This window comes from Dreissena polymorpha, chromosome 14, assembly GCF_020536995.1.
Source record: "Dreissena polymorpha isolate Duluth1 chromosome 14, UMN_Dpol_1.0, whole genome shotgun sequence".
Taxonomy (NCBI): Eukaryota; Metazoa; Mollusca; class Bivalvia; order Myida; family Dreissenidae; genus Dreissena; species Dreissena polymorpha.
In genome coordinates this window covers 10,600,207-10,608,605 of record NC_068368.1, presented here as the reverse complement: position 1 = coordinate 10,608,605, position 8,399 = coordinate 10,600,207, and the positions used below count along the sequence as shown (strand labels likewise).

Below are 8,399 nucleotides of genomic sequence, written 5' to 3'. Positions count from 1 at the left end.
CCCATGAAAGTGCAAGCACTTACTTCCAATGGGGTCCATTTTCTGCAGAAGAGACAGCAAGCAGAAGAGACAGTATTGAGATACAAGGAATCCGGGTGCGATACCCTAGCTTTTTGCGAATAGATCCCTTGGTTCTTTTACGTGTTCAGTGTATAGCACCGATACACGCGAGAATAACATGGGTTTCATTCATGGATTTTGTACATCTGTAGTTGGCTGGGAAACATGTAGAGCATTTCTGAAATGTCCAGTGTCCCGGCCAGGAATTGAACTCTCTGGAAGGGTACCCAGTGTGTTACAACTCGACTAACGCACCGCTTACACATTGCATACTTGTAGTGGGCTTATAGCTAATGAATTCATTAATGTATGGCTTGATTTTTGTTATGTAACTTATTCTTATTTTGATGTGAAAAATATTTGTGTCAATCAAATAAGCAATGTGTTAAACTCATATACGGTTATGTTATATGCATATTTAATTAAAATCTTTTTCAAATATTTTATTTTATTTTAACACAAATAACCCTGTTGGTGAACGCAAGTTACCCGTTGGCAGTTATTGAAGTTGCACAGTGGTTTGCGCGCTTAAGTTCCTCTCTTGGTAAACACAATTCCCCTGTTGGCACACATTTTTAATGTTCCACAGATGGTATACACATAGTACCCGTGTTGGTATACACCGTTCCTTAGTTGGCACAAATTGAAGTTCCATAGTTGGTACGCACTAAAAACCTTTGTTGGTAAACACAATTCTCCTGTTGGTACACATTAAATTTCCACAGATGGTACGCACTTAGTACCCCTGTTGGTATACACCGTTTCCCAGTTGGCACACATTGCAGTTCCACAGTTTGCACGCACCGAATTTCCCGTTTTGCATGTAAATTCGTTGATTTATAACGCTATTTATCATAATGTTTATGTTAAATTCGTGTTCGGGTTTGAAACTTGATCGCTGTTCTTTATCGCTATCAGCTTTCTAAAGTATCTGTAAATGGTGGTCCCAGGTTGGTAGGGATAGAACACATTTTCCTGTTTGGACGAATTCACAAGTATGCGTGGGCGTGTGTGTGTGTGTGTGTGTGTGTGTGTGTGTGTGTGTGTGTGTGTGTGTGTGTGTGGTGTGTGTGGTGTGTGTGTGTGTGTGTGTGTGTGTGTGGTGTGTGTGTGTGTGTGTGTGTGTGTGTGTGTGTGTGTGTGTGTGCGTGCGTGCGTGCGTGTGCGTGCGTGCGTGCGTGTGTGCGTGCGTGTGTGTGTGCGTGTGTGTGTGTGTGTGAGTGTGTGTGTGGGGGGTGGGTGGAGGTGTGTGTGTGGGTGTGTGTGTGTGCGCTTTAAACTGTTTAAGTAATTTAGGAGAATCAATACGTTCTCCCCGTTCATAAATGGTAACATTTATGTTTAATACAACATATGATCTGGCAAAATTAAGTTGCTGCCTAAACGGTAAATGAAACTGTTCCACATGTTGAAACTTTAGATATAAACAGAAATTTTAAAATTGCGAAACTTGAAACAAATGATAGCAACAAATGTTCCAACTTTAAGAGTCATATACGATTGTTGATATATCAGTGATTTCAGGGATGTTACAATGATTAAAGAGTCCCTTAATGTAAAAAAAACCAATAAAATATGTTAAAAGTTACTTAAAGTACACGTGCGAAAATTGTAACAGGTTGATTAAAACGGGAAAATGGATTTTGCTTGGCGAAACTAACAGACTCTGTTTGTTTTATTCGACGGGCTAACTAATCTAACGATGATAAGATTGCTACCAGGCTACTAAAACCGATGTAAACAGATTTAAAAAAAATGCATCATTTTGTTGACAATACCCACCGTATGAAAAGTGAAAGCATTTAACCATTATTTTATAACTGTGTTGATATTGCATACTTTCGAAACCAAAGTAAAAATGATTTCAAAAAACATGAACATTTGATAGTTCTTTGAATGAAGGTTAGTAGGAGGAAACAAAAACTAGCAGTTTTTAATTTAAATCATACATTACATTACAAAATAGACGAACGTGTTGTTTTCTATTTGTTTTTATTTCTGTCTTTTTAAAACAAAAATAACACAGCCAAGTAAAGATAAAAATGGAATGTTGCTGCTGCTTATGAAGATTACAAATAAAATAGACTAAAGCAAGCACTCTTAGAACAAGGCTTTTCGTTTTCGTTTATCAAGATTGACATCCAAAAATAAAAAAGAGATTGTGCATCTGATGAAAAAGGCAGTCCGTCATAAAGCATCTTAGAAATCAACATTATCAAGGAAATTTTAATGATAATAAGACAAAACTCGTGTTAAAGTACCGTACACCACAAAGGACGATACAACGCATTGGCAATCCACTGTACTTTGTATCATCTTCAGTTCAATTTTGATGTTAGTATACCAAAACTATGGCTTATTTATCAAGCTCCTGCCATGTTCCAAAGCTTTTAAATAACATTTGGCATCATACTGTATCTGCAGGTATGGCGGTTGTTGTCAATCGTGTGTAAGATATATATTGCTCCTGTCAGCATTCAAGGACCCATCACTATTCACAAATACTTTATCTAGGTATAAAACGGCTAAATCAGCCCTCCGATATTGACATTGAACGGTTAATGGTTCATTTAGACGTGCCTTTTTATCAGATGGCATTTGCTCGATAGAAAGTTTCTTCACCGCATTGATTAAAATCAGTAATTAACAATACGTCATTAATAACAACGTACCATGATACAAAATTGATCAAACATAGTATTTTACGATGTTAAGGAAAGGACAACTTAATATTCCTTATTTATAACTAAAAGAGAGCGGACAAAAATAAATGTAATTATTTACAAGGAATATAATATTTGGATTTATTATAAAGGTAATTAGATCTAATTGCTCCATGTGTCTTACTTATAAAAATGGCATGGATTCACAATTCAATCACGAAATGAAACATTGAAATTAAGTTGACAAAAATAAATGTGTTTCTCTCTCAACACGTAATGATATCTTGTAGTTTATATTGATAATTTATTATTAAATCATCAGCATTCACGAAAAGCCCTTTATACTTATGTGGTGCGTTTATCAAAAACTATTTTTCCACATTTAATAATGCTTTTAGTGTTTGTATTTTAAACAAATAAAATAGCACATTATTTTGTGATAAGCAAATATTGGCTCTGATATAAAATTATATAAAGAGAAGGCAATATATTTCATGTTCTGATGTCCAACATAGCGAATATCAGCGAACAAATCGAATGAGGCTATTAATAGCCTTGTTCCGACTGCATTTTAGAAGCTTTTTAATATGTGCAGAAACAAAGCTAATTTTCTGTTTTATAGTCGTTAATAAGTGGTCTGTTTACCTAAACATACGTAATGTATGATAGCTGCGCTGTAGCAGTTATAGTAAATTAATTATTATGCGAATAATAGTAGATCACATATACTACTTATATATGTCTCGTTCTTGAATCCATGTTCGACCTCTGGGCGCCTCTGATTTTTCTTTTTACGGTTTGGTTTGTTTACGGTGACGAAACACCAACACACATAATTACAAATATACGCGCTAATTCGACTAGTATGACTTATTGGCGTAAAAGACAAATTCTATGTCTAAATATGTTAATTATTTGACGCAACATAAATCAAGCCAGTTTTACAAAGTACGAACCTTGTTCATGCAATCACAATAACAAAATAGACAATACTGAACAGAATAGCTTAAGCGACGAAAAACTAAATTGTAACATAATGATTTGCTAGGTTATGTGCAAAATTTATCAATATTTTGAATTTTTGTTTTATGCATATAAATAACCACAACTGGATTTGTATCATTATGTGTCATTTGATATATACGTCGGGGAAAAAAACGCTGAACCGGATGTATAAGGTCATCTGAGCTCAGCAATATACTTCAGTTATTGATAATAAGTTTCATAAGTATAGACCGAAATATATAGTGGATATTTGTTGGATTCGATGGAATATCGATTTTATGTCGCGAGTGATCATATAAAATAATATTTTCACTCGTGGCGCAGCCACGAATGAAAATATGTATTTTATGATCACGAGTGACATAAAATCGATATTCCATCGAATCCAACAAATTTTCTTTTTATTTTATGCTTTTTACACCGTTTATTTACATTGTAAAAGAGTTTAACTGGATAATTATGACGTCATTTTGTCAAAACAATGACGTCATTTCACAATAAAACAGTGAAAAATATCGATATTTTTCACTGTTATTTTTCACTGTTTAAAACTGTGAAATATCACTTTTATTTCACTGATTTTTTTCTATAAACCATCGGAAAGCATAACATAAAATATATTGTTGATCCTAAACATTGTTAATTTGATTGCAATATCAACACATTGACGAAAAGCATGTATTTATTTTAACGTTTGGTTATAAACCTGACAATCAATTGTTTGCGCTATTGAGAATTGTCTATTCACTATTTTTGTCCTATCAGACTTCTTTCAATACTAGTTAGGAAATGTCAACAAGAAAGACTTTTCGAACAAGAAACTTCAAATTCAATATTCATCGGATTATTATGAATTGTAAACATTAATTAATTGCTATTTTATTAAAATTGCACTTTGTGGGTGAATCGACGACAATGAATTAACCAACGTAATTCTGTTAAAGCTTTATATGGCTCCGAGTAGACATTGCTTATCTAACATTACAAAAGAACGATCCTGAATCGAATAAAATTGATTACAATGCATAAAACCCATTTACGTACGAATATTGCTTTTAGGAATTCCATACAAAATTACACCTTTCAGTTCTATATCAGTTTATGTTAACAATGCCAATTTACTACGTTTAACTCGTACGAATGACAATTTAAGGAATATGTTAGTTGAAAGCTCCATAACTTAATCCTCAAAAACTGTAAAATCCTACTCGCAACAAAAATGATGTGACAAGATCATTAAAAACATATATGCGTTTTTAAAAATGTGCGGTATAAAAACAATATGTATTCAATCAAAACATGCATCACTTGAACATTTCATAATTTAATATAATTCGCAAATTTAAACATATGCCTTCACTTAAAACATTTCATCAAGCAGGGGGGCCTGCATATATGGGAGCTTACCGCGTTTAAGTGAGAAAGTTGTTGCAAAACTTCAAAGATGGCGTCGTTTTAGTGTTTTTCGTGAAGGAGTAGCGGATATTTTCACCCGGTAAGCCAGTTTATATTTACATTTCTTTTGAATGAAAAAGCCATTTCGGCTCTACGGTGTTTGTGCTCACCTCGGTTTTTTGTTTCAATACCGTAGACGTCGGAATAAAAAAGTTATTGAAGCAAAACCGTCGACAAATTTGTTGTTTAATTTCTTGACCTTCGAGATGTTGGATGTTCGAATATCATTTTCTCTCACAATAAACAGTATTTGTACATGTTTACAGTAAAATATAACATAAATCACGATTATTTTATTATCTCGACGCGTTTTTATGTTTATTAATTCATTTAATACCGAATTATAACGGTTTAACCCCTCTTTTTGGAACTAAACTTCCTTTTAAGCACATTTTGAAACCTGACTTCCAACTGATAAACAGCTCTTTCCTATGTTAGATGGTTTTATGCGAAATAACTTTCGTGAATGAATTCCGCATTGATGCGAGTGTTTTGGAAATCATTTTCACTTGAAGAAATCAAGAGTTATCTTTTTTTATTAATTGTTATATTATTAATTGTAATTATTATATGTTTTATCGCGTACTTAACGTTAACATTTAGTGTGTGTAAAGTATAAGACATTCGACGGTATTATTAACACAGTGTAATTCTTACCTGTTTATTTTAACACATATGGACATACTTATGTTTGAATATGCATCAAACGGAATACTATGCCTACTAAACGGAATACAATGCTTACTATTTCCAGATATCAAGACGCCAGTTATATATGTCGAGGATGCTAAGATTTAAAAAAAAACGGCGTAACGAAGTGTGTACCGCTCAAGAGAGCGAAAGGTACATGAAAACCCACCAATCAAACAAAAAAGATTACGTCGAAGTACCACGCCGAACAATCACATGTACGTGCAATATAAGTGTAATGAAAAATACAGAAAAGAGTAAAGCCGTTTCGATCCTAGCATAAGGTTGCTGTAACCAAATACTGCCATTGTTGCGATTCGGAATACATGAAGCAATTTGGAATACCTGACACATGCTTAGAAGATGCATATCGGTGGATGTTTTTTTAATGAAAACTTAAATATTAATTGTTTATTTAATACAATGACATTTGACACGTTTTACCATAACGATACTGATACATGTATGTGACTTTGATGTGACATATTTTGGACGACCTTCTTTGAAACTCGTTCTGAGTTGGTCACTATATTATAATCGCAAAAAGTGAATTTGTAGAAATAACCTTTCCACGTGTGTTCCGCAGGCGATCGATGGACCCTCTAAAACCTGATAGTGTCCGCAGTTTTCTGAACAATTTTGAGGGCATCGCTCAAATATTTTCTCAGAATCTTGTCGGTTGTCTCATGTGTTTCGTTCTCTGTTTCCGGTACACCAGTAAATTCAAGGTTATTTCTCAGGCTTTGAGCGTTCATGTACGTCAAATCGTCACGAAGGCTATTACGCTCACGCTCAAGATCATCTAACCTACTGCTAACCTGTGCGGCTGCAATATCCGCCCCTCGGAGATATGGTCGAGCTTGAAAACGCGCTATGCAACCGTTTTGACTCTATCGTAAAGAGCCATGCGGTGGTCCATCTTATCAAGACATTGTAGTTTGTGTTCGACTACAGTGCGTCGTCAAATTATGCCTTCAAGCATACTTCAACGTCATGTTATGTTGGCTGCGCTGCCGCCATGGTGTTAACCTTCGGTGGATCGTATGCTTCCTGGTTGTTTCCAAAAACACTAGTATTCGTTACTTCAACGTCTTCCTCGCCGTATAACACAGAGTTTGTATATCCAAGTAAGTCACTAACAGAGGAAGAAAAGTCCGAAATCTGGTTCTCACTGGACGGGCCTCTTTGTTTTGGATCTTTTTTACTTCTCGTATTTACACAGTCATGTTCTCTACTGTTCCTTTCTTTTCGTTTACTATTTCTATTTCGAATTCTATTTGTAGAAATAACCTTCCCACGTGTGTGTTCCGCAGGCGATCGATGGACCCTCTAAAACCTGACAGTGTCCGCAGTTTTTTAAACAATTTTGAGGGAGGGCATCGCTCAAATGTTTTCTCAGAATCTTGTCGGTTGTCTCATTTGTTTCGTTTTCTGGTTCCGGTACACCAGTAAATTCAAGGTTATTTCTCAGGCTTTGAGCGTTCATTTACGTCAAATCGTCACGAAGGCTATTACGCTCACGCTCAAGATCATCTAACCTACTGCTAACCTGTGCGGCTGCAATATCCGCCCCTCGGAGATATGGTCGAGCTTGAAAACGCGCTCTGCAACCGTTTTGACTCTATCGTAAAGAGCCATGCGGTGGTCCAACTTATCAAGACATTGTAGTTTGTGTTCGACTACAGTGCGTCGTCAAATTATGCCTTCATGCATACTTCAACGTCATGTTATGTTGGCTGCGCTGCCTCCATGGTGTTAACCTTCGGTGGATCGTATGCTTCCTGGTTGTTTCCAAAAACACTATTATTCGTTACTTCAACGTCTTCCTCGCCGTATAACACAGAGTTTGTATATCCAAGTAAGTCACTAACAGAGGAAAAAAAGTCCGAAATCTGGTTCTCACTGGACGGGCCTCTTTGTTTTTGTATCTTTTTACTGCTCGTATTTACATAGTCATGTTCTCTACTGTTCCTTTCTTTTCGTTTACTATTTCTATATCGAATTCGATTTGTAGAAATAACCTTCCCACGTGTGTGTTCCGCAGGCGATCGATGGACCCTCTAAAACCTGATAGTGTCCGCAGTTTTTTGAACAATTTTGAGGGAGGGCATCGCTCAAATGTTTTCTCAGAATCTTGTCGGTTGTCTCATGTGTTTCGTTCTCTGTTTCCGGTACACCAGTAAATTCAAGGTTATTTCTCAGGCTTTGAGCGTTCATGTACGTCAAATCGTCACGAAGGCTATTACGCTCACGCTCAAGATCATCTAACCTACTGCTAACCTGTGCTGCTGCAATATCCGCCCATCGGAGATATGGTCGAGCTTGAAAACGCGCTCTGCAACCGTTTTGACTCTATCGTCAAGAGCCATGCGGTGGTCCATCCTATCAAGGCATTGTAGTTTGTGTTCGACTACAGTGCGTCGTCAACTAATGCCTTCAAGCAAACTTCAACGTCATGTTATGTTGGCTGCGCTGCCTCCATGGTGTTAACCTTCGGTGGATCGTATGCTTCCTGGTTGTTTCCCA

The 8,399-nt window shown here is 36.1% G+C and overlaps 1 protein-coding gene across 20 annotated transcripts in view; it reads right to left on the bottom strand.

Annotated features, from left to right (window-relative positions):
- Positions 1-533: 533 nt before the first annotated feature.
- Positions 534-8,399, bottom strand: part of LOC127857712 (uncharacterized) — an 82,509-nt gene continuing 74,643 nt past the window's right edge. For 10 of the 20 annotated variants that reach the window (XM_052394366.1, XM_052394370.1, XM_052394368.1 and 7 more), the window contains 2 exons: positions 7,895-7,940; positions 6,275-6,438 (listed from right to left, as the gene is read on the bottom strand). The gene's annotated coding sequence lies outside the window, so the exon portion shown is untranslated. The other 10 variants (XM_052394351.1, XM_052394361.1, XM_052394359.1 and 7 more) reach the window with 7 other exon arrangements.